Raw genomic sequence first — 27,143 nt, forward strand, 5'->3', positions numbered from 1 at the left:
AAATATACAACTGCTTGGTTATGCAAAGCATAATGTATTTTATCTTTTAACACTCACAGAGAAAAAAATACATGGTTATTATCAGTAGATTAGTTGATTATTTTGCTTTTCCCTCCAGCTATCTAGATGCTGATGGCTGGTTTATATTTATTTATATATACATTTGTATTTGTATTTGTGGCTGTATGTACCCTTGTCCCATCAGAGGTAATACACCCAAACTGTGAACATGCTTTTGAATAGGGTGATGCAATGTGAAATGTAATGATCCAGAAGTACTTCACTGTGAACATTTTCCTGCCTTTTAAAAGTTCCTATTTAGGGAGGTGTGAACATTTCAAAATAAAAACTACCCCGTGACCCACAGTATTTAGCTGAATTTCTTCTTATATGCTTGTGTTCCATTCAGTTAATTGTTTTCAGCTAACATGAGCAAGATCAAGTTACTTTACCATTCTCCAAAATGAAGTGTCTGCACATAAAGAGAAAACTTACATTGTGGATGAAAAGTCTGTTAAATTTCAGTAGTTACAAAGCTCAGCAGAAACTATTCACTGAGTTTGCAGAAAGAGAAAAACATTAATGCAGTCATGAGACTCTAAAGTAAAAAATTCTCCTTGAATATTGAGAACCAAGCCTGCAAAACCAAACAAGCAGGTTGCTAAACTTGTAACTGTTTAATAAGTCTGTTAAATCAACTTGTTACTTCAGGCAGCTGGTTATGTGGAGTAGGCTTGCATATGTTGATGGTATCACAAATGATTCACACTACTTAAAAATCTCCTTTGGAGTATAGTAAAATGATTGAGTCATCTACTACTTTCACTCCTATTTGAGCCTATATTTATCAAAGTTGTTCAGCTTTAGTAACTGAGAAAGCAGTGTGGTCTAAGATAGTGTCACTATGATTTGATACTTGGAACCACCTTGCTATCTCATACACTCACTGCCTCTCCTCAGAGACACTGGTTTGTTCTTATCTGACATGCCATACTAGGTGAAGGATAGACTGATAAACTTCATGAAGGACTATTTATCTTACAAGACAGTGCTGCCACAGTACTACCCTGAAGCTTAATAAAACCTTATTGTTCCTCATTTATCCCAGAGTTGCTACCATATCCTCTTTCATACATTATTTATCAGCTTCACGAATTTAGTATTTTCACTGTTCTTTTGCATGATGGATGATCCATTCTCCTGAGCACCTTATTAATTTTCACAGCATACTTTATCTAGTTAGAGTTTGTCTGTCTCAAACATGTAAGACCTCTGGCCAATGTTCCAAGCCCCTCTTCACTATACGTTCTCATCTGAGCAGCTCCAGCTGCTTCAAGTATTTCTTGGTTTTCAAAGCAAGAACAGAAAACTACATGTTTTTCTTTCTTTCTTCTGCATGTGCTGGGCTGGAAAGAAAATATAGCAGAATTTTAAATTACAAACCATATGAAACAATCAAGAAACACAACATATATTTAACAATAAAAAAGTATTTTTACTTATTACTTCTATTTTGTTTAAAAAGAAAATAATAATGGTCTTATGGAGTGATTTGCTACATAGTTTGCAGGTCAAACATCCAACCAGCAAAAACTAGAAGAAAAAAGAAAATGTAATGCTATTGTATCTACCTATCTATCTATCCATGCCTCTGTAGTTGCTAAAAGAATAAAATAGACAAATATGAATTACAGGTAGGGTTGCATCTGTATGTGCTTAAGTTGGTAGATGATACCTTTAAAGACATACTTACAGCGTAAAAATATGGTTTTCCATATAATATCATGTAGGAAAGGAGTACCTGGTTTATGGTATTATTCTTTGAGGATGTATAGAATTTACCTAATTAAATTTTATGAAAGCATCAATTTATCAAGTCTTGCTATCATAAATTATGCTGTATGTACTTTAATTTCATTTTAGTTGATCATTTTTGTGACCTATAGCTGCTAACAGCTCCTGCATTTCCATTTGTATTTCTACGGTAATACTGCCTGTATCTTTTTTTTCAAGATGTGTTGTGATAGTCCTTGACAATACTCTTGGCAGCAATAGCTCCCCATGTGACAGGCACAACATGTTTTGCAGGTCTGACTGACTGACTGCTGTTTACGTTTGGGTCTAAACAATTGAGTCACTTATTCAGGGAAGAGGGCTTGTATTTTGCATTTCAGAATGTCTAAATAAACATAATGTGAACATCTTATGAATGAAACAGTAACGTTTTATTTTTAGGAACTCACCTATTTTATATACTAAATACTGTTTTTAAAAGCTGACTTATAATATACCACTACTTTAAGGCTGCAGAAAGTAAAAGATTATAAAAAATATATATCAGTTATGCTTTCATTTTTTGCATGGGTTTTCAACACAAAAGGAACTTTTGGTTCTAACAGAGTCTTTTGATGTGAATTTTTCCTTAGATTAATTCCAACTTGTTTTTTTCATCCTTTGCAGCAAATATGCTAATAGAATTTACTGAATACAGCTCTTTTTGTAAGTTTCTGCTTTTTTTCCTTTACTGTAAGCTGTAAATCAATAGTAACCGATTCCTGGGGCCAAATATGTTGACAGCAGCTTAATCAACTTGTGTCCATGCTACTTTCAATGTCACCTCTAGCCACAAGGCAGGAAATTCTTTCAGAGCATTTTTCTTTGAACCATTCCACTATATTTTCTCTTTGTTTATTTTAGAACATAATTCTGGCCCTTTCTCTCACAAAGTGCTTTTAGTCAGCAATTTTTTGAGAGTGCCTCTTTCCTCCCAGCTCTCCTTGTCTTCGTGAATTTCCTTTATACTTTCCATCCTAAGAATTTGTACAAGTTCTTTTTGGTAAGATTAGTATGCTTGATATTAATAGACATTTTGTGCTTGCAAAAACTGTACTAAGATTGAGGCAAAGTACTTCCTATTTGTACTATATATTCCCGTGTCAGATATCTGGCTAAATTACACTCTCAATTTCTCAAAATACTAAATGAAGCAAATTTTGTAAAAGCATCACTTGGAAATCTTGGAGAAGAGAAAAATAAATAAATAGGAATATTCAGTATTTACAAAGTATTTACATCTAGTAAGTTCTTCTGTTTGTTAAGTCATATTACAGTTTGAAATTAAAAGTTTAGCAATATTTGATGTATCACTAGGTCATCAACAGCATCTTCAGAACATCTTAAGTTCAAAGCTTAACTGTAACAGTTTGATGATCATAATTACTAAAAATGTATTTCCTAAACATAAAAACTTTAGTCAGTCCTCTGAATAACTGCATGTAACAAGGAAAATGCCCCATCAATTCCTCAGCAGAAAAGAGTGCTATCTATAAGAATAATATTAATTGCAAAATAGGAAAGCGATACAATTTGACTGTTTCATAAAGAATTACACGTATCCCTGCCAACCAAAAGTGAGCCTTACAGTCATTTTGTTAGGTTTCATCCCTAAAACTCAGTAAAAAAACATGGTTTTTCTCTCTGACAATTCAACAGGAGTATCTGCTGAATTGTAAGCAGGAGCCATTCATGCATCAATGAATGATTGTAAGGCTAATCATAGCCTTGTTTGTTTGTTTGCTTGTTTACCTTCTTTCTTTTTAAAATAAAACTAAAAAAATCTGTTACAGATGGGACAAAGTAAACAGTCTGTAGTGGATGTAGGTACTGGGTTAGTTTCAGAATTTACAAGGCAGTAAATTCTGAAACTAGGCTATTCAATTGGGCTGTTCTCCTTCCTAGACAGGATCTAGTTCTAGCCTTGCCTTCCTCAAGTAAAGAGATTGTTGTTGGTCAGGCAAAAAATCATGTTAGTTTCTGCTGTGCAGTTGCTTGCAGTTACAGGTATTACTAGTTAAGGTCCAGGATGTATACAGGCGTTTGTCATCATATATCTCCCTGATTTCCAGAATCTTCCCCCAGTTCTCAGATCCTTTCTTCAACAGAGGTCTTTACCTGCTTTCCAGGACTTTAACATCACAGTTTTCTCTGTCTAAATAGTGTATGTGCAGAAGATATGAACAGCCTTCTAACTGATAATTTTGTCTCACTTTTTATTATTTAGAGGATTCAAGACTTTTTTCTTTAGTTCAGATATTACCAAAAAATTATAGCCAGCCCATACCAATTGTACCTGACAAGTAGAAAGCAGATTTCTTCTGGAGAGATCAAAAGTTCAGTTTTGAACACTTATACGCACACTTATCTGGTCCCTGACAGTGTTAATAATTTGAGTTATTTTTTACCTACTACAACCTTCAAGTGATTTATTCATTTTGAATATGAGGTTCAGATGTATTCAGTTACTAAAGTCACCCAAAATTTAGACAACAACAATTTAGACAGAGATAAAATTTTCTGATTTGACTTAAGGTGTCAAAAATTAAGAATTTATTTTAAGTGGTAACCTACTTCCTTTTGATCAGTCTAGCATACAATCCCAGCATGTAACATAAGTCATCCTAAAATAGAAGCTGAAAGCAAACAAGTAGAATTAGTAGCTCAGGAATCAAGACCTCCTCCTGAAATGTGCCCTTTGTCCAGTTCAGTCTATTTGTTTAAACCTGTTTCTTCCACATCTAAAGCAAGTACAAGAACTGTGTGTTCTCTGCCAATGTTTCCTGAAGATTGCTTTAAAGATCTTTTTCTGACAAGATTTCCATTTCAATGCACTGAGAAAGCAAATATTTCTCAAGGTTTATTTTTTAAAATATAACTTTCTTGAGTATAGGCTAGAAAAAACTGCTGCAATATGTAGTATTTCTAGATATTGTCACACAGGTGTTGTATTTGGGAAGGAACAGAAGAATTGTGTGTATACAAAATAATATGCAAACAAAAACATATTCTCGCATAAGATAAAGTCAATTCCATTTTGCTCAAGGAGGAAATCTCTGAGGTCAGACCTTTTGCCTATTGTTTCTGGAAGTTTTACCTTTTTAATCTTAAACAAAAAATTACTGGTCTAATTTCTTTAATTCAGCCTGAAGAAGAGAAGGCTTAGGAAGATTTCATCAATGTATACAAATGTCTGAAGGGAGAGTATAAAGTGTGGTGGGTGGTTGGCTACCAGAACCTCAACCAGCTGCCGTCTTGCTCCTCCACCTTAATGAGACAGAGAGAGAAAATAAGATGGAACAGCTCATGGATTGAGATAAAGATGGTTTAAAAGGAAAAGCAAAAACTGCACAAAAAAGCAAATCAAAAAGAGGATTTTATTTACTACTTTCCATCAACATACAAATGTCCATCCACTTCTTAGGAAAGAAAGGATGGTGGTTACTTGGGAAGACAGAAAGCATAACGACAAGAGTCCCTGTATTCTCCCCCTTTCCCTCAGCATTTATGGTTATGTATAGGCTATTATGGATGCATATAAGGTGTGGAATACAGCTTTGGTCAGTTTGGGTCAACTGTTCCAACTATGTCCTCTCTCAGCCTCCTACCTATCTCCAGCCTACCAGCCTTTGAAAGGGGTATAGGTTGGATAGAGGCTGCACTGAAAGTCTTGAAGCTGTGCAATGTTCAGCAATAGCCAAAACACTGGTATGTTTTCAACACTGTTTTAGCCACAGCACCATGGGGGCTGCCATGACAAAAGTGAATTCCATCCCAGCCAGACCTACCACAAGAATACAGACAGGCTCTTTTCAGTGACAGGACAAGAGGCAATGGGAAAAACATGAAACACCAGGGGTTCCGTCTGAACGTAAGGAAATACTTTTTTAATGTTCGGACAACTAAGCAAAACTACAAGTTGGCCATACAGGTAAGGGAATCTCTATCCTTGGAGATATTCAAAAGCTGTCTCAACATGTTCCTCAGAAACCTGCTCTGGGTGGTCCAGCTTGAGCAAAGGAGTTGAACAAGATGACCTCTGGAGGTCCCTTCCAACCCCTAACATTCTGTGATAGTATACAAAGGTAGCTTACTTTTAGTAGGTGCTTCATTAATATATTTAGAATCTTCAATGCAGTATACCAAAGGGAATTTTATAGTCTATAACAAAGCATTACTACTTTATCTTAATTTTGAATAAAAAGATACAAGATACAGGCCAAACGATTACAATCACCAATCAATCTATCAATAATATGACAGGGTACTTGCCTGTATTTCTCAGAAGTGTTGAATGGAATGAAAGAACTTTTGTGGTTTTTTAGAATGTCAAGGTCACAACGATAAACTAAATGTTTTATTTAATTATTATTTCATGAAAGATTTCTACAGTTAATAACAACCCACATGGAAATAGATATGAAAACATTATGGAGAGATTAAACAGAATTTTTGCCCCACAGTGGTGCACACATGAGACATTTTCAATCTGATTATATAGGATTTTCCCTAATGAAAGCAGAATGAACTCCTTTCTTACTAAATATACTGACTTAATACATGTGGAAAGTAAAATGATTCTATTTTGAGGTACACCCTATGAACAATTATGGAAACATTATTGCTGGAGTTCTGTGCTTCTGTTCAAAAGAAACTATACCAGATGTGAGCTGACATTATTATTAAAATCAAAGCAAAAAGTAATAAGCAAGCAGAACAAGAAATACTTTCAAAAGCATTCATAGATTCCTTAGCATAATGGAAAAAAAAAAAAGCAATCTTTGAAAATCCTGTTTCAAAAAACTCCTAAAAGATATCCTAAGTTCGGCTACTTTGCATATGAATCTTCTCACTCATATACATGCCATCTACTATCTTAACTAAATCTTTATCTATTTATGCTTCCACCACTTCACTAGTTTGGATATTGTCAGTCTTACTATTCTCACCCTGTAGGTATCTTATCTCTATACACAGTGCTAAAAAAGTCTGAGGCCCGGATGGCACATCTTTCAATAAATTGTATTTTTCTTCTTTATTGTCATTAAATACAAACCTACACTACTCTGTTTAGATAAAAGTCACAAAATAAAATGGTCACATCAGTGTTTAATTCAGAACTGGAGAGTGCTTTTGAGGAGGATTTCCACATCAGCCCTTTTACATAATTTTGGTGTTCACTGTTCCTACAAATTTAATTCTGTTTCATATCAAACCAACTCAAAGAAGTGCTCTAGAACTGAATTTACTTCACATCAACTGCTAAAGAGCTTTCAGTTCATGACAGCACAGTGGAACTACCTCAGATAAAGCTACCGTAACAGATATAATGTGATGTCTTCACAGCCTGTTAGAGGTAGATTATTTAAAAGTAATTTGTCTTGCAAATCATGAGGTGAAACACAAGATGCTTCAAAAGAGTGCAATTGGATTATGACACTGAAGTATGTAAACTTTGCCTAACTTTTCTTCTTGATTTCTGATGAAGACCTACAGTTTTCTGTAGTAAATTTAATTGATCATAATTAAACAGAAAAAATATGAAAATATGAAAATTTTAAAAGGGCTCCTGCTAACAGAAACTCAGTATAATGAATAAGGGCTTCTCACTGTAATAAAAGGCCTTTGTTTTGACTCTTCTACGGTACATATGATGGAATTTCCACAGTCTATGTAGGAGAAACCATCTGGAGTATATAATGTTCAGCTATTCTAACATTTTTTATTTCTAATACGTATACCCAACATACTAAAGTTGTAACACAAATATTGTTTGGCAGAATTTATGATAATATAATAAGGTCATAGAAAAAAAACATTTTTTAATAACTTGTCAATACAGACTGGTGGGAACAGGCAGTTATTGGCACTGGTCATTGCAAGTAATTAACTACTTCTTAAACTGTATCTTCAATTTTACGAGGATTCGTTACTGTATTTGTGCTGAATGTTTGTGCAGCTCAAAAGAGTTTCCTCATGTTTGACCAGAGAACAACGTGATGATGCCCAAAAGTATAAATGCTTTGAAATTAAGGCTACTGTCTCTTTGCATTGTGTACTCAGAAAACATCAAACAGTTGTGAAGACAACATGCAACCTCAATTTAATTCTGAAATTCTATTACTTTCAGATACAGATATTGCAGTGAACATCACTGCAGGAGCAAAAGACTACTCCTTCTCCCAGGTGATTATTTTATAATGAAAATCATAATTTCTGTCACTTTTTCATTACATTTTAACTGTTCTGTCTTGCTTGGCTGCATGCAAACACTTAATGAAAGTTGCAGCTGTTTTTATATAAAAGAGCCTCACTACAAAGAGGGCTGGTTGCATGCCAGAGTTCTATGTATTCCAGGCATTCAAAGACTGAAGTCAAAGTCTTAAGGCTAATCTCAAAGTGCAGCTATGGAGTACTTAATTAGTCGATACACAAACAACAATGAATTTTTTTTCTCCCCCCCCTCAATTATTATGCACATTAATAAGCAAGCCATAAGACCTGAGAAAAGAAAAAAGGATATTCCTTTCTAAGTTTCTTGGTTTCTTGTTTTGAAGTATCCAATTGACATAGTATTTAATCTGAATTAACAATGAACGCACATTAACACCTGGATCAGAGTCTCCGTGATGGTTTTTAACTCAAAACATGTTATTCATAGCAAGTGAGACAAAGAAGAGAAAATGCACATAAGCAAAAGGACAAAGAATGAAGGAAGACAAGCTGAAAAACCTTGCATATTTGAAGGAGAGCCATATGAGTTTTCTTTCTAATTCTGATTACTTACTCCATGTAAAAATGTAAGCCCAAAAGACAGAAATCCCAGCTGCAAGAATTAGGTGAGTTTTTTTGTTTATTAAGGATCCTACTTATAATTTCCCCATTAAGTAGCTTGTTTACAAACACATTCACAATTACAAAGAAGTTGTGAAAATGTGATTTTTAATAAGACCTACATTTGCATAAATCCCCAATGGATTGACAAAAGTTTGTTATGAAGTACTGCAATTGAAAAAAAAATTGGAAACACAGTGTGTAGAAAAGCATTTTTTATTCCCAAAAATCAGTGTTAACTAATTTGTGCCTTTAACAAACTGTCATTTAAAAACTCCTATGTATAAGAGAGCCTTTTGTCATTCATATGCATGAATCTCCTGATCCAGAAAAAATTTCAGATTAGTTTTCAGTCTTCTTGAATTAGCTTCCTAAATTCATAGTTTACTAATTATTTTTTGTTTCAGACTGATTTCAGGTGGGAAAGAATCCACATTATGTCCTCACCTGAAACTGAACTATGATTTTAGATAGCACTGTGTAGATTCTTCTACATGACTAATGATAACAAAACTTAGAGGGGTATACACACCCAAAACTACCTGCACAGGCAAATCAAGAGCACCACCACATTATATACCTCTAGAGTGGGATTCAGTTTACCTGAAACGTGATGCAGTTTACCTGAAATGTGATGCAGTTCACCAGAAATCTGCCTGATTTGCTGTCTTTAAACTATATATGGACTGAGACATCTAAGAGTGGATGAAGTTAATTCATGATATGGTCATTGATACAATAGGATCTATGGGCATATACTGTATACATGTACTTCAAAGTAAAGCAGTAAAGAACACTATGAATCAACAGGAATATATCTATTCCTGTGTAATGGCAGCTGTACTAAGAGGCTAGTAAAGCCTTCCCCAGGCTTTAGATCAGTAAAGACAGCCCATACACATGTAGGTTTTGAAACTGAACTCTCAAAATGAGGTGGCTGCATGTAAATATGTAAATAATTTTTAGCCATCCTAAACTATTAATCCTGGCAGAGACTGAGAGAGAGCTCTGGGCCAAAGCCATATGATGAAGTATTGAAATATCTTAAATAAAACATTTGAGTTGAGGTGTTTAGGATCATACCTTGTCATGGTTTTCACTACTAATGGCTGTAGTCATTATGTCTTTTCCTTCAGCCAATATATGCAAGCTCAACAGCTAAAACAGTAGCTAATAAAATTATCATAGTCGCCTTGAATACAGTTATAGAGCTTGTTACAGTTATTTTGTCCTCCCCAAACCCTAAGAAAATGCTGTGCATTTGTCCATAATGAACTAAATTTTTAAGTAGTCAATGAATCTTCAACTTATAAATTTCTGCCTTTCTTAAAATTAAACAGATATATAAAAAATATATCACTACCAACAAGAAATTCTTCAAGTTACTGATTTACATTTTTAACGTCAGTAATTCATGTGTTTCTGGTTATCAAACACTAAAGCCCTCTATATATCAAGAAAGAACACAGTAGTAAATATTATGCCAACTATTCCCTCTTGAAACAAATGTAGTAATTACAATGAAGCAGTACTTAATGGGAATAAGTGTACCCCAGTCTGCTTTCCCCTTTTTTCTCCAACTAAAATCTATTCATCCTACATGTACTAAAAAAACCCCAAAACATAAAGAACTGTTGTGTGAACTCTAACATCATCACTGTGACTGTCATAATTTCATACTATTTTTTTATTATCCCCAGGTAGCTTTATCTGTTATGGCTTTTTTTAGTTTTTCCAGCAAGCAGATAATTTAATTATTTATCATCTCATTAGCATGCTTGTTGATATTAAATACTAAATGTGCAAAGCTATTTCTGTAGCTTGATAGTGATTTTTAAGTCTTTTGATCATTTTTGTTCCCCTTTGCTTATTATCACAAGTTTGTAAGGTCCCAATTATTTTTAATTCAGTACCTCAAATACAGAACCTTTATTTCAGTATTTTTAGATGAAAAGGGCAAGATGCAAGAAAGTAAAACCCATTAGCCTATATTTGTACATCTGTATGAGAAATAAAAAAAAGGACAAACAGCACGTTTTCTGGTTTCGGTAAGCATGTCTTATCACCAACCAAATACACAAGTTGTAATTTTTAACGTGTTGTGGGGTTGATTTGGCTTTTTGATTGTGTGTTTTTTGGTAGTGGTTGCTTGTTTTTTAATCTCTGAAGGAGAAACTCTAATATATTTTATAAATATAATAAATAAAGTACATAAATACACAAATAAATTTTAATTGTGATACTTAATGGAATCAAAACAGTACATTTATTATTTAACTAAATTTACTATTTGACTATTTAACTTTTTAATTTATAATTATATGCAACTATTTTCATATCTCTCTCTATGGCTTTTCCCAAAATGCTGCAGCTCGCCTGAAGCTATCACAATCTTCAGTGTAAGATTTTGACATTTTTAGGATGTGCTTATTAGACATTCAGGTGAGAGACTGCATTGTAACACATTCTGTCAATCTCAGAATTATTTTATAAGCACTGTTGTTATGTATCTTCTCTTTGCAGAATAAAAATTACCAAACTTGATAAGCCTACTAAAAACTTAGGCTGTATCAGAAAGAATGGACTGATAAAGAAAGAAAACTTTCACAGGTTAATAAATCAACATGCATATGCACAATATCTTTTAATAAAGTAGGTATTCAATCCATACTACTAGTTACAAGAATGGATTGCTAAAGGTTCTCTTCCCACTTGGGTTAGCTTCCTTCCAAATTTAAAGTGACTCATCAAATTATATTACCACTGAGCCCAGTGAAATGGAAGCTGATGAAGCTAGACCACCCTGACTATTAGATCATAAAACATATATCTGACGAAGTGGAGAGAGGACGCAATCCAATGCTTTAAGGTGATATTTAGAGGAAGCGCATTTCAAAAATCAACACTATGAAGTTACAATGCTAATGAAACATTGTTTGCACAAATGACTGGTTAAAGCTGTCCAAAACCCAGCATTTAAGCAGGACAATAACAAATTTCTTTTCCTTCCACCCACCTCCTTGCTTCAGTAATAAAAAATTAAGCCAATATTTGCCTCATTTTCAGTATGTATGTTCACTATGCAGGATTCAAATAAAACACAAAGTTGTGAATTCACTCTTTCAGTAACAAGTCCTGGTGCTTCCAAGCAGTTGTGAGCTCCTACATTGGTGCAATGGAGTGCCATTCTAAGAAAACATCATATATCATAACAGCAGACCGAGAGAACAGGCATTCCATTGGATTAATTTACTGTGTCTCCCAGTAATTAGTTTGAACCAAACGATTCAGTAATATGGCTATACTGCTTCTTGGAGTTGGTGCTATATCTACAAATTTTATCAGAGAATAGATATCATATCATTCAAGTAAGCAAATTCGTCTGTGAAGCAATATTCTAAATAAGATTAGAAAATGGATATTGTAATTTACAAAGTGTTTTAATATGTGCAATGCTTTTAAGGTCTAATAAAGATGTTTTGTATTTTCATTTTATTCTATAGCCATGAGTCCTTTCTCTCCCTGCATTATATGGGTCCCTCTAGTCCCTTTCTCATTCTGCTGGTAATCCATTCTGTTCAGAAAAAAAAACAGTATTCAGCATTTCTGCCAGTTGCATATGAACACTGTTCATCTCTTCTATTTCATCTCACTTGTCAGTTATGGCAAAGCTTAGACAAAGCTTCTAAACTTTTCAAAATATCTAAAAATTTGAACAAAGACAAGACTTTGACATACAATGCAGTAGTGTAGCATTTAATGTAAATCTACCATGGAATGAATATTATTCAGAAGCCACTCATTTGGCTAAGTTGATACACTTTCTTTCACAGCTTTCACTTTCTCTAGAAAATAAAGGCTCACAGACAGAAGGTAATTTGTCATAATATATTTGTGTGTTAATCATCATTTCTGAAATATTTTTTTTATTCTGTTTTTAAAAAATCATTCCCTGGGGAAAGAAAAACATTTTCTGAACATGTTAAGTGTTAAATGCTTTATCTTGCACCATCTATATGTTAGATTAACATAGAATTAGTACTACACAGTAACATATTTTTCAAGTTTTTATGTCTTAAACAGCTGTTACAGTTACAAATATATATATAGTCTAAAGACCTCCAAGGTCTTTGGCAGAACACTACCAAACCATAACTACAACTAAACCATAGCACTAAGTGCCATGTCCAGTCGTTTCTAGAATGCTTCCAGGGATAGTGGCTCCACTACTTCTCTGGGCAGTCCGTTCCAATGCTTGACAACCCTTGCAGAAAAGAAATTCTTCTTGATGTCCAGCCTGAACCTTCCCTGGCACAGTTTGAGGTTTTTTCCTCTCATCCTGTCACTGGTTTCCTGGGAGAGGAGGCTGACCCCTCCCTTACAACCTCCTTTCATGTAGTTGTAGAGAGTGATGAGGTCTCCTGTGACCCTTCTTTTCTCCGCACTAAACAACTTCAGTTCTCTGAGCCATTCCTCACATGACTTACTCTTTAGACCCTTCACAGCTTTTTTGCCCTTCTCTGGACACACTCCAGCATCTCAACACCCTTCCTCAATTGAGGGCCCCAGAACTCAACATAGTAATCAAGATGTGGCCTCACCAGTGCCAAGTACAAAGAGATAGTCACTTCCCTAGTCCTGCTGACCACACTATTCCTGATACAGGCCAGGTTGCCATTGGCCTTCTTGGCCACCTGTGCACACTGCTGGCTCATATTCACCCTGCTGTTAACCAGTACCCCCAGGTCCTTTTCTGCTGAGGAGCTCTCAAACTACTCTTCCTCAAGCCTGTAGCGCTTCATGGAGTTGTTGTGGTCCAAACACAGGGCCCAGCACTTGGCCTTGTTGAATTTCATGAGCCTTAGCTCATCAATCCAGCCTGTCCAAGTCCTTCTGCAGAGTACTCCTACCAACTTAATGTTGTCTATGAACTTACTAAGAATGCACTAGATCCCCTCCTCAAGATCATCTATAAAGATTATTAACAACACCGGACCCAATACTGAGCCTTGGGAAACCCTGCTGCTGCCAACTGGACCTAGCACCATTCACCACAATTCTCTGGGATTGGCCATCCAGCCAGTTTTTTACACAGAGTGCACCTGTCCAAACTATGGGCAGCAAGCTTCTCCAGGAGAATGCCATGGGAGACAGTATCAAAGGCTTTACTGGAGTCCAAGAAGACATCATATACAGCCTTTTCATCATCAACTAAGTGGGCCACCTGGTCATAAAAAGAGATCAAGTTTGTCAAGAAGAACCTACCTTTCCTTAACCCATGATGGCTGGGTCTAATTCCTTGGTTGTCCTGTACATACCATGTGACCACAAGATAAGTGGTAGGGCTGAGATTAGCTCAGTTGCTTAGAGCATGATGCTAATAATCCTAGGTGTGAATACAATCCCTGTATGGGCCACTCAAGATCTGGACTTGGTGATCCCTGTGGGTCCCTTCCAGTTCAGAATATTCTGTGATTCTGTTCCACAACCTTATTTGGCACCGAGGTCATGCTGACAGGCCTCTAGTTCCCCAGATCGTATGAGGTTTTTATATCCAGTACCCCATGTTAATTGAAAGCAGAGTCTCTATGGACATCACTACCAGAGAAATTACTTACCATTCTACCATAGCAATGAGTTGTACAGAATTTATTAGGAATATAGAATAATAATGAAAAGGTTGCAAATGTCAATAGAACCAAACCAGGAATTGGTTAGAAGAAAGAAATCAGAAATAGATAACCCAAATACCCTAAATAGTTCAGTCACCTGTATTTTCCTCTTCGTGTTATTCATCAATTCAGCTTTTGCACAATTTCATGTAATAGCAGGTAGTGCAATACATAGTTGTGCCCAAACTACAACCAAACCTGGAGGTTTCGTACCAGACCAATTATGTAATAAAATTTATGTGGGCTAGAGAAACATAAACAAAACCAAGCATTTATTGGTAGTCTAATTAAAGGATTAAAATCTAAGAAGATCTTTTGTTAGTACAGTTACAGTGATAGTTACGGTTACAGAGCAGTGTATCCTATTACTGGTCATTCCCTTCCATAATGCAGTCAAAACTGATCTAACTGAATGGTATCTGCCTATTTCTTTGGTGTTATTCTTACCTTTCTATATTTGTTGAACAAAAGCTAAAAAAAACTCAGCAAGAAACAAATCAAAACAACCTCAAAACAAACAAAGAACCCAATACAGGCATACAAATGACAAGTCATTAGTATTCCCAAGCTCTTTACTAGATTCTCACTCCATTTTATGTTAAAGTTAATATATGCTCTACAGCTCCCTATTTCTTTATTAGTCCACAATCTGTGATTTTTACATAAGTGTTGCATGTCATATGTGTGTTGGACATTTGCTCTTTCTTTGTTTTATTATCTCTAAAACTACCAATTTCCAGGGTAGCATTTCTTTAACGCCTGGTAGTTGACCACTGATGATTTCTTTGTAGCCCTGGGGCCTCTTATCCTTTGTGCAGACTTTCAGGGTGTCTATTTCTGTACATTATTATTCTAGAATCATAGATAATTCACTTTCCACAGGATAAGTGCTGCTTATTACTAGCTCTCAGTAATAGTATTAGTAGAACAGAATTAGCATCCGTTAACTACAGAAACATATAAAAATTACACTAAAAAATATGCATAGCTAAAGTTGAAATACATTAGGTAGTATACTGTTAGCCTTTTAACAGCTAATAATTGCCAAAACTGTTGCAGGTAGGACGAGTTCAGACAAAGTAAGTGGAATCAGTTTAAATTCTTAGTCTTTGTGGATTCAGTGCAAAGCAATGGCTTCTGTGTACTGCAGAAAGCAATTTTACATTCACACAATTGAACATGAAATGATAAGGAGCTCTGTTCCTCCTTTAAGAAAAGGCTGGAGGGAAGACGTTCTTTCTGTTTTCAGAGAGAAGATCCTAAGATGCTGAACTGGTACCTAGATAGAATGCATTAAATTGCTGACACCAGAAATCATCTCCTGACATGAAAACAATGGAAGAGTTCTAACAACATATACCACTCTTCTAATTGCTACAAAGCAACACAGCTCCTCCAAAATCAGTTAAGTGCAGTGTTTGGTAGGAATTGAGGAAAACAGGAAACACACTTTTATATGAAAAGCCAATTTTTTTTTTTTTTATTGAAACCTGAATTTCGATGAAGAAAAGTGAAATGCAAAGCCTTTATTAGTATTATTTTTTTGGTTTATTTTCTTGTTCTATTATAACTAAATGTGGACCAATAATCATTGATTAGAGTCATCAGGTTTTCTGGATTTATATTCTGCAAACTGTATTTCAAAGCCTGACAGACTTTCAGAAATAACTAGGTCCTGACCCACAGCTGTTGAACAGAAGAGTAGTGATTTCTTAAATGATTTTAGAAAAAATTACTGGAAGAAAGTTCCTTGGGTCATACTGATTCTATAAAATCTAAAGGAAACAAATAATAAGAATTTTCTCAAATCCTATGTGCGTTTCTGGTACAATCCCATAAGTTCAGTGGCCAAGCAGCAGGCCTTTTTAATGTAACAAATAATTTCAACTTCTGTTTTATGTTAACTTTACTCTCTTATTTAACAGTCACTTATTCATGAGTGGTTATACACAAAAATAAATGCATATCTTCCCTGAAAATTAAAATGGCAAATTAACCATCCAAAAGAACCTTCGGTCAAGCATACCTAGCAAAATAAGGATCTATATTCAGACCCAAATGTACAGGCACATGTTCAGTTTGAAACACCTATTCCGAAAGTGTTCAAAGACCTTTGTTTGTATTGAATCTTTAATTAATACTATCTGAGAATGGGAACAAACTGCAATTATTCTTGTGTGAAAACTGTGTCAACTAAGTTGGAGTAAGGTAATGTTACGAAGGTAATGTTGCTAACATATTGTTTAGGGACTGGTATTCTAATGCTGACCATTTTGGGTTTATGTTGCTTGTAATAGTAAATCTACCAGTACTGGAAGTAGAAAAAATAACTTCTTCAAGAGAAGAGAGATAGCAAAAAAAACCTAAATCAATCTAGAGCTGAGTATCTGGCCTTAAAATAGAGCCCAAGCCAGGGTAGGCACTTTGACTCTGTAAAAACTTCATAAGAATTTTAAGACAACTAAAATCAGAAACCTAAAGCTGGGTCTCAAGGAAAGGCATTTCTACATGGACTTCCTCATGGAAGCAGGTGACGGTATGGGAGTCCTTCTAGAATACTTCTATAATGACAGCCTTTCGTATAATTGCATTATATGCATTATATGTATTATATTTGCATTATATGTTAATTTGCATTATACAAAAATAGAGATTAAAGCCTTTGTATCTGCTGAAGAGTATTCCAGTACACAACTTTTACCTTTCTGGAATTGCCAGAAGTATAAATATATTTTTTTTGAATAGGCCAAAGGAAAGACATGATCCATTTTACTCCTGTAAAGATTTAAAAAGCTATATAAGGAAAATAATCTAGATTCACAGAGCAAAGTAAAGAATAAGTGGGTGTAGCTTTACCCTTCTGACTCTGAAAATCACTTATTTAAAATAATGTCTTGTATAATGCATGGACAGTATTAGGATAAAATGGGAATGAATGGGATGCTATCATTTTCATAAATAGAATGCAGATTTTCATTGCCACAGTAGAATGCCTAGACTCTAGGTCATATGATTGTGTTTCATTGGCTTGAAGGGAAGACTATCTCTTCTTCTGAATACATTTTTGCTCTTCCAGATACCAAAATAACCTCTATATTTAATTTTAGGCTGAATTTCTTTCCGAAGTCTATTCTCTAAGCAGTTCAGAAAAGTCTAAGCAGTAAGAAACGTTTCAACTGCGATTTTTAAATGATTACTGGACTAATCAGTTCCATTCAAGAGTGAAAGGAACCAAATGGCCTACAAAAACATGCACCTGGCTACTCACACAGTTAAGAGGACTATATGCACACACTAAACCGAACTTCCTTGGGATCTTTGAAATCTCAGGGTATAAAGACAGATATTTGCTAGGCTTAAATGCAACAATAGATGTAAATAGCAACCAGGAAGAGGCTTTCCAGTATCTCAGTAAATATTCCACTTCAGCTACTCATTTTCAACTTTATAGATGGCCTTTTTTTTTGTTTTTTACTTTGTTGTTGTTGTCCTTGATTTTTTGTTGTTTGTTTGTTTGCTTTAAATTCAACATGGTAAGGCTACTTCATTCTACATACAAATAGTTCAAAGAACAAAATTTTTAAAAATTAATCTCTGTAGCCTTATAGTTTCCTACCCACAATCCAACACCATTTTCTAAAAGTATTTATTCAAAGAAAGGGTTTCCATGAGTTCCCAGCATCTGTTCTTAATAAATGACAAATTATTTGATATATTTTTGTAGCTCATAACATAAAAACCAAAAAACCAAGCAAAACCAACTAGTAGGCATGCATGAAATTTTGCAGAATAACAATTTATCTATTTTCCTATTAAAAAAACAATCCTTTTAGTGAAGATTGCATTTTATAACAAAAGTGAAACTAGTAACAACAAAGTGGTTGAAAGCTATTAATTTTTCAACATGACATTTTTCTAAAGGAAAATCTAGGCTAAAACCCATCACAAAAGGAAATTTTGTCTGAAACACTGGGTGCTGTTCTTGTGTAAAGCAGAGAGACACAGTAGGTTAAGTACAGGAATCTCTCTAAAAAATCAATCTTATTTCTAAGTGCAAAGATAAATACAAAATTAGGTTAATGGAACTTATGGAATTTTTTTTTCCCCTAGAACTGCAATATGAATTAATCAACATACAAGAAATGTTGACTTCCTCATATGAAAGGAAGACTAAGTAGATAAACTACTCAAAAAGGTTATTACTTATACAACAAAATACTTTAAATCCCTCCAATACTACCACTATGCTTCAGTCTCCAAAGTATCATGGAACAAGCATTTTTTCTATATCAAAGTCTTAAGGAAAAAAAAAGACTCTGACAGTGGCATTATGTTAGAAGTTGAAAAGTTTTCCTTATAACTTCAAACCCCTCTGCCTTTGAAACCTTGAAGAAAGTACAACAAAACTCTCAACTCCCTCTCATCCCTACTTTTACTAAATACTGCCCAGTATAAGCATCTTCTTTCCATACTTGCTTTCAAAGCACTTAGACATGTGAGGGTACATTTTTTTCAGTGTTGTGAATGAGTTATTACACTGACTTTGTTTGCCTCTTAAATGGAATTATAAGTAAAAAACATAAGAGATTGGATAATTGTTGGGTGTAAAGAAGCATTCATAGTTTCCATAGGCCTAGAAATTATGGAATACAGTATTACAGGGTATCAGTCTATATCTGTTTTATAAAGAAACCTGAGAAAATTAGCCAGAAGTCCATTTCAGACAGATGAGTTGTTTTTTATCATTTTAGTTTTGTTCAGAAAGCACAGTAGAACCTGCTAGAAATTGTAGAAATAGTAGTTTAAGCAACTGGAGTTCAAAAAAATGTTAAATTACTTTAAAGCATATTTGTAAGTCTCATGAATAAAGTATCAGCTCTAAAGAGCAAAGTAAAAAATAGCAGAGCAGAAAGGCAAGTGCTTGATGATAGAAAAAAATGGTATTTCCATCTGAACAGATGTTTCTTTGAAAGTTTGTTGCAAGTACAACATTTTGAGAATTTCAGTCAATGAAAATATGGATTTTGCTTAATTAGGTGATTTTTATCAGAGAAATATAAAATTAAGAAAAGACCCTGCAGCTGAATTATATGTAGCTAGATTTATAAAAAGGTTTGCACATTACAAGGACAAGAATATACAATAAAGTTAAAAGTTTCAAACATTGAAAATGCTTTTAGGGCCAGTTTTACTTTCAAACTATGCAGTCATATAGCTTATAAGGCCATAGAGAGGCCCACTTTAGAATAAAGGGCAGAGAAATTTGTTCAAAAGAAAGCAGGAAAGGTTCCTACTCATAGATCTACATTTGAAATTATAGAACTCACACAATTACATAACAGTTAAGGTTGGAAGGGACCTCTGGAGATCACCTGGCCCAGCCCACTGCTCAAGCAGGGTCACCTAGAGGCAGTTACCCAAGAACATGTCCAGATGACTTTTGAATATCTCCAAGGATAGAGACTCCACAACCTTCCTGGGCAAACTATGCCAGTGTTCAGTCACCTCCTCAATGAAAAAGTGCTTTCTGATATTCTGATATTCCTGTGTTTCAGCTTGTGCTGGTTTTATCAGGTTCTTTAAAATTATTAGAGAGATGACTGCCCGAATTAAGGTGCAAACAAGACCATATACCAAAGTCAATGGTACAGATTTTTGTTTAATAGTAAATGTGAGGTAGAGAGAGGTAGAAAGAGGTAGAAGAAACAGAGAAAAGAGAGAGGAGGGGGGAGTGAAAGAGAGTGACAGAGATAGATTAAGTCAAAAAAGTACCACCACTCTGTGGATTCCAATGGAGTCCCCTTGATCCTCTTCTTGTGGTCTACTTGGTGGTAATAGTCCCAGTCTTGTTGAAGTGTTGCTTGCAGTCTGGATCCCTCAAGAGAAGCCCAAGGTGTTGAGGGGTCCATGTGGTGAGAAGAAGCCTGTTGGTGAACGAAGCCCAGGGTGGTTGAGGGAAGACTGTGGATCAGGGAAGAAAAGAGAGTGTAGACTTTAGTTGGGTTTAGACTAGATGAGAATCCTCCTGGTACCTCCCCTGGGGCAGGAAGTTTTACAGTAAATTATGTAATACTGATTCACAGGACATTTCAGGAGTCTTTGACACCTTTTAAGACATTACAGCTGCCCGTTAGGTCAGCACAGTTGAGTCCATTTATGGACCATTACAGCCCATCAGCAGAGATTAATATCTTCAGGCTACTTGTGAATTTTTGTGGTAGTGCCCTCGAAGAGAGTTATCACAGTTGAGTAATTTGTGTAAGGACAAAGAATCACTACCCTTCCTTGCAGGATTTGCCTCTTTCCTTATCTTGTTTGACACCAGTTTGTAGCTTGAGCCCGCAGCACCTGGATGGTTACTTTGCACATTGTCAGCTTACATCCTGACTGTCTGCTCCTGGGTTAATTGCCTTATCTCAAATTCCCGTCACAGTCCAAATTAGTAGACATATTCAGGGAGGCGGTGGGCTTTGGTGAGCAGTTGCTTCTTTGTACAGTTTTCTGTTGACAGTTAAGATATGTTCTCTACTTGTTGGAATGAAGGTATTTATATATTAGAGTTCTCTGAAAGTATTCATAATTTTTATATTTTGTATGTAAGAAATACTGTTCAAGCTGGACAGAAAATCACAGAATGGGTAATGTTGGAAGGGACCACATATAGTCATCTACCTGCTCAAGGAGGGTCACCCTAAAGCATGCTGAACAGGATTGCATCCAGACAGTTCTTGAATATCTGTAGTAAGGGAGACTTCACAACACTTCTGGGCAATCTGTTCCAGTGCATGGTCCCACACAGAGTAAAGAAGTTCTTCCTCATATTCAGATGGAAATTCTTGTGCATCAATATTCTTTTTTCCTTTTTGTTTGTTTTTTTTTCCCCATGAGAGAAAGGACAAAATACAATAAGTAATTTACAATTTGCCTCTTTTCCTATTGCTTGGCACCACTGAGAAGAGCCTGGATTCATCCTCTTGAGACTCTCTCTTCAGATACTTATACACATAGATGAAGTTCCCTTAAGTCTCTACTGGTCTGCACTAACATCCAGATAAATATTTAGGACACTTTCCTAGGATTGTAATAGGAATTTGATCCATCCCTTTGTAACTAGAATAACAACATACTGGTAGATATTCAACAGTTAAAAATAAGACCACAAACTCTGGGAAATAGTTTTCAATCCACTGCTTCATCTCAGTGTTATTACCACAGGGATTCTAGGTCAACATTGAACTGAAGACAGTTCTCTTGCTGTGATCTGAAATTCTCTTGGAAAAGGTTAATGGGGAGTAATAACTCTACCTGTGCCACACTTCTCCACATCTATCTTTCTGTTCACATTTATACTAGGCTCATCACTGACAAAGAAAGGGGACAATGAAAAGGCTCAGATCTCTGAATCTCTGTTATTCAGGTAGTGCTCAAACCACTTGCTAGCTGAATGAAGTGGAACACATGTATGCAGACAGGCTTATAGAAAACTCCAAGAGTTTCTAGTCTACTTTATGGGAGTATTTAGGCCAAAAACTTTTGAGATACAATGTTTCCAAAGACGTTTTTGGCAGCAGCAGCTTCAAGTCATTTCTCAACAGTCTATGTATATGTTAGAACTGTCTAATCTAGTTTTCCCTGTAGATTTGTCCTACAAGGAAGCTTAATCAATCAACTTCCCCTCCCCTTCAATGCTTGACTTAAATCATTCCCTTTTTGCACAGAGGCCATCCTGCACTTCTTCAGTTCTCTGACAGGGGGGGCGGGGGGAGGAAATAGGTTCCAAAAATGTAACCAACTTGATTGTTTTGGGAGAGGCTCACTAGGAAACTGAATGTTTATATTTTTGACTGTTTTAAAATACTGCTAATGGTTTTCCATTTTGTTGAAAATGGTCTTTTATAAAATCTTGCATTTCTACTTTCCTGATCTTAAAAACTTCCCTTGAAAATCATTCACTCGTTTCTTTCAAAAACAGAGTGTTTTCCAGTAGGGAATTCAATACAGTTTCATTATCTTAAATACTAACTCTACTAATAACCAAGATTTTTGTTTTGCTTGGGGGGGGGTGGTGTTTGTTTGTTTTGGTTTTGTCTGTTTTCTTTTTTCCTTTTTGTTTGTTTTTTTTTTCCCGTGAGAGAAAGGACATCTCAAAATACAATAAGTAATTTATAATATTTCTGGATGATTGATCATGACTTTTTGCTTCAGAAACCAAATGAACTAGAATAAAAATATACGAATATTCATTTCTCAACAATCCTGGTCCATACCTTTGTATGAGGCCTTTAGTAGCTATTACTATTCATATGGCACCATAACTGACATTTATAAGATGCTATAGAAGACAGATATACAGGTAAACAGCCTGACTTAAGTCACTTTTAGACCTTTACACTTTTCTTTTAATCCCATTTTTGTCTTGAGGACTTCAGAGGATAGAGGAAATAAACAGATTTTCAACCAAATGTTTCATCACAGTTATATATCATAAAACAATTATTTGAGTAATTGCTCCTTGAATTACTAACAAAACCTTTCTGTAAACTATGGAAAATGAGTGAATATAGATTATGAAAGAGAATATTTTTAAGATCGTTATTTCAAGCAAGAGATCAGCACTAGGCTGACTGTGAAAGAACCACAGAATTGCAAATACTATTTCTAAGTGCCTGTTTAACAATTTGATTTCTTAAAAAACTTAATTCAAAATAAAATAGCAAAGGGTACATATTTGACCAGAATTTGTTTAAATTTGATTTTTAGAAGTATTTTACAGATTTAAAATTTAAATAACCAATTTTTAAATGCCTACACAAATACACACCCCTCTTTCCCTTTCCCTCAGGAGTTTTTGCTGAGCATGACATCATCTTGTGTGGAATGTCAATTTGGGTCAGCTGTTCCAGCTATGTCCCCTTCCAGCCACTTGCCCCACTCCAGCTTACTTGCTTTGGCTGTGGAGTAGGACAGAGTGAGAAGGAGACTGCTTTGCAAGCACTATTCAGAAATAACCAGATAATTGAAATTTTACCAACACTTTTTAAGCCAAAAATCCAAAGCACAATACCATAGGGACTGGTATGAAAACAATTAACTTCGTCACAGCCAGACTGTGTACATAAGGACATGGTAGACATTACTAACCTAATATTCCAAAACCACAGAATCTTCTACCAAAGATTTGAGCCCTTCTGTTTGTTCACTGTGTTCCATCATATGGAAAACTTGGTGAAAATTTCCCTCAATAAATGAACTCTTAGACTCATAAACTGAAGGCTTCAAAGACCCATAGCATGTAGTCTTCAAAGCTGTCTGTTTGATTAAAGTTTGGAAACAAAATTATTAATACAGACTTCTAAATCCAGAATTTCATTAGCTTTAGAGGAAATGTGTAGGAGTATAAAGATACACACTGTGTGGATTGATGAAGTGAGTAGGGCTTAAGGAACTACAGAATAAAATCGATATGAACACAAGTTCTGAAAACGTGAAATCCTAATAATTGAGAAATAGATTCCAGATTTGAGCTATGTATGCACTATGTGGTAATTGCAGACTTTTAAAAGCTTTCATAATTTTTTTCCTTTAAAGTCCAGTGAAACATGCAAAGTCAGCATTTCCCAGAGGAAGACAGGAAAACAGGATTTACCATCTTGAACATTTATTTCTAATAACATGCACTTCAATAATAATTTATTTTTTACTCCATTTCAAATAATTCACAGAAGTTGTTGGAGGAGGAAAAACAACCATCAAGGAAATGTACACCATATACCAGCAGTGCTGCAGACACTGACAGAACAAACAATGCATCTGACATCTAAGACATAGGGGGTAATTTGTGACAAAGAGCCATTTAATAAATTCAGTTAAAGAAGAATGGAAGGGATATTTTTCAGAACATCTGAAGAACCTGAACAGCTCTTTCAGAAAACCTTTACCTAATAATCAGTTGTCACTGTGGACTTTCAAGAGCACTAAAGTAGGTTCGTTGCTTTATCTCTTAAGTAAATCTAGTGCATGAAAGCTTCCAGACCTAAAAAATATGAAATAAACAACCAAGATTAAGAAATAGAGAACTATTCCCAGTGCCACTCTCCATCTTTTGTATAATTTAACAGTTAAAAAAAAATTAAATCCTGAACTTGTAACATCTTGGGCATTCATGTTCATCTTTTTCAGAGTCCTGTGGAAAATAAGAATTGAAGAGATTTTTGTAGGATATTGTTTTATATGTGGACTGGTGAGTTAAACTATGTAGCAGGAACAAGGAAACATATTTCTTTCTAAAAAATAATTTCTGTGTCAGCTGCCCATCTCTCAGTATTTTCTTTCAATCAGTGAGTTTTTTAGTTTTTTCTTTTTTCTTTTGGTACAGAAGAAGGGTTTGAATTGTTTTGTGGTGGTTTTTTTGTCTGTTTTTTTTTTCTTTTTTTTCTTTTCACCAAACTCTAATGCTCCACATTCTTTTTAAGAAAAGAATCTTGACATATAAACAGTTGGACAGGAAAACACCTTTACCATTTTGTATTTAAAGAGCTTGTGATGAGGTAATTGGGTGCAGTATCTCTGAGAAAAGAACCACATAATCTAGAGTTTATTCTATACTACTCTATACTATTCTACAGTATATATTCCATACTATTAGTATAGTGATGGATAGCGATATCCAGGCAAGTAGCCTCATCCTACTTAGTACATACTACATCCTCTGGCCAGAGTCCCTGCCCTTCTAGCCCAGGTTAGACTGGCAGCAGAGACCCAGGGCCTCAGGGACACTCATGCTGATCGCTGGATGCCTGTGTGTGAAACAGTGGCCTCAATGCAAAACAGTTACAGCTTGGCCTAAGCCTTTCATGTGGTGTCTGATGTCCACACAAGGTGTGCTGATCTCACCCCCCATCAGGCAGGCAACTGTCTTCTCTATTTATTGCATTATTAACTAGAACATCAGTACAATCTGGAAATGCCCTTGCTAATTAAATAGCCTGAGGCCAACTTCTGACTTGCACTATATCCAGCAACAATTAGCAGTTGTCACAGTTTTCATGAAACTCACCCACTAGTTTCCAGCCTCAATTACGAAAGAGTGACATCAGTAAACATCATATAATGTAACAAAGTTCATCTATTACTTCTTTGTTTTCCAGCTCATCCTGAGCTAATCTATTCAGACCTAACATCCTTTATTTGAGTAGTAATTTAGGGTAGATTTCATACCATATCAATGTTTAAAATTAAATTTATGATGACTTTTCTAGTGATAATAAGCAGCTAACTAGTCAAGGCATTACACATACAGGTAGTTTCAGATTTTATACAGCTAGTTTCATAAGAAACCTTTATAGGCTAGTCCAGTTACAGCACTGGAGATAAAATCAGACAGGGGGATTCACCCTAGTTTGTCCCAAAACTGTCAACTATGAGGAAAAATAAGAAATAACATGTGCAAACAAAAATCATTGTAGGTAAAGATGACCTTTGGTTATTTGTGATCAGTTCTTCAGTTTGAGGTTGCAGCCTTCACCACATCACTTCATATCTATTTACCCTTAGTGATCAACTTTCATACTGTCCCACTACCTGAATGTGACCAGAGTGCAGTGCCACATTTCTAGGTTGCCAAAATTTTAAATATTTCCTGAAACAAACGCTTTAATATTTAATACCATTAGAAAAAAAAAAATGGTTAGCATATCAGTTATGCATTCGTTAGCTTATATATTGTAGCAGTACAGTTAAATAATATGCGTGAGGTACGATAGGTGCTCCATGTGATATTGAAGGAAAAACAAGATCAGTTCTGTAAGTCTCAGTCTGAATGAAGGGGAAGTAAGAAAATGCAGCACTATTGCTCAGCATTAAACAGCATATTTTGTCACAGAAGTACCCCCAATATGGATAAATTTTTAATCTTGTTTGTTTTGATATATATAATAGGAAATAACTTTTCAAATAAACAAGAAGGTTTAAAAAACGAAAAGAGAAAGCTTAATCAGGAGAAACAAATTGGCAAGAAAAATAAAAAAATATTTTACAATATACAAAAGTTGAAGGAAAATTCCAGTGGTGAATGCAAGATTTTTCTTAACAGTCAGTTATATCATAGACAGCTATTAATGCATTACACTGCTCTACTTATTGATATAGTTTTCCAATTTCATAGCAGCTTCATTTTCTAATGAATTCTTTCAAAGTTCTATGTATTGTAAATTTAAAAAGTGCTGATCCAAATCAAAATCTGCAATAACCTTACATGTCACTCTGAAAATTTTATATACCAAAAAATAAACCAGTTAACTATTACAGCCAGTAGGTAACTACACTTAAAATTAAAAGTTTCATTCATTTTTGTGACCCATCTATTTAAAACTTTTACCCACAGAATAGTTGACAGATCTGTTTTATTTGTTTTCATAAGTCTACAAGATTATTGAGCTTTTCTCTTAACTTTCATTTTGTTAAACATGTAGTTTGACTTCCATATTAAAAGGCTCATTCTTATAGCGTATGTTTTCATATGTTTTTGAATAGTCACTCAATTTAGTTACACTCTTCTATAAATTATATCACGACTATTTCAACAATTATTGTTTTTTCAGCCTTAATTTTCAAAATTATTTAAATTATTTCATATGAACAGTTCTTCCGTTCATACTTGTATCCAGTTACATTGCAAAAAATCTGTTTATATTACTTATTTAATTATAATAGTCATTAAATTATAAGAATCTATAACACTAAAGTGTATGCTTTTGTGAGCTATTATAAAATGCATTCTCACCTATATTAAATCACATTTTAATA

The sequence above is a fragment of the Corapipo altera genome, unplaced genomic scaffold, assembly GCF_003945725.1.
Source record: "Corapipo altera isolate COAL_440 unplaced genomic scaffold, ASM394572v1 22, whole genome shotgun sequence".
Taxonomy (NCBI): domain Eukaryota; kingdom Metazoa; phylum Chordata; class Aves; order Passeriformes; family Pipridae; genus Corapipo; species Corapipo altera.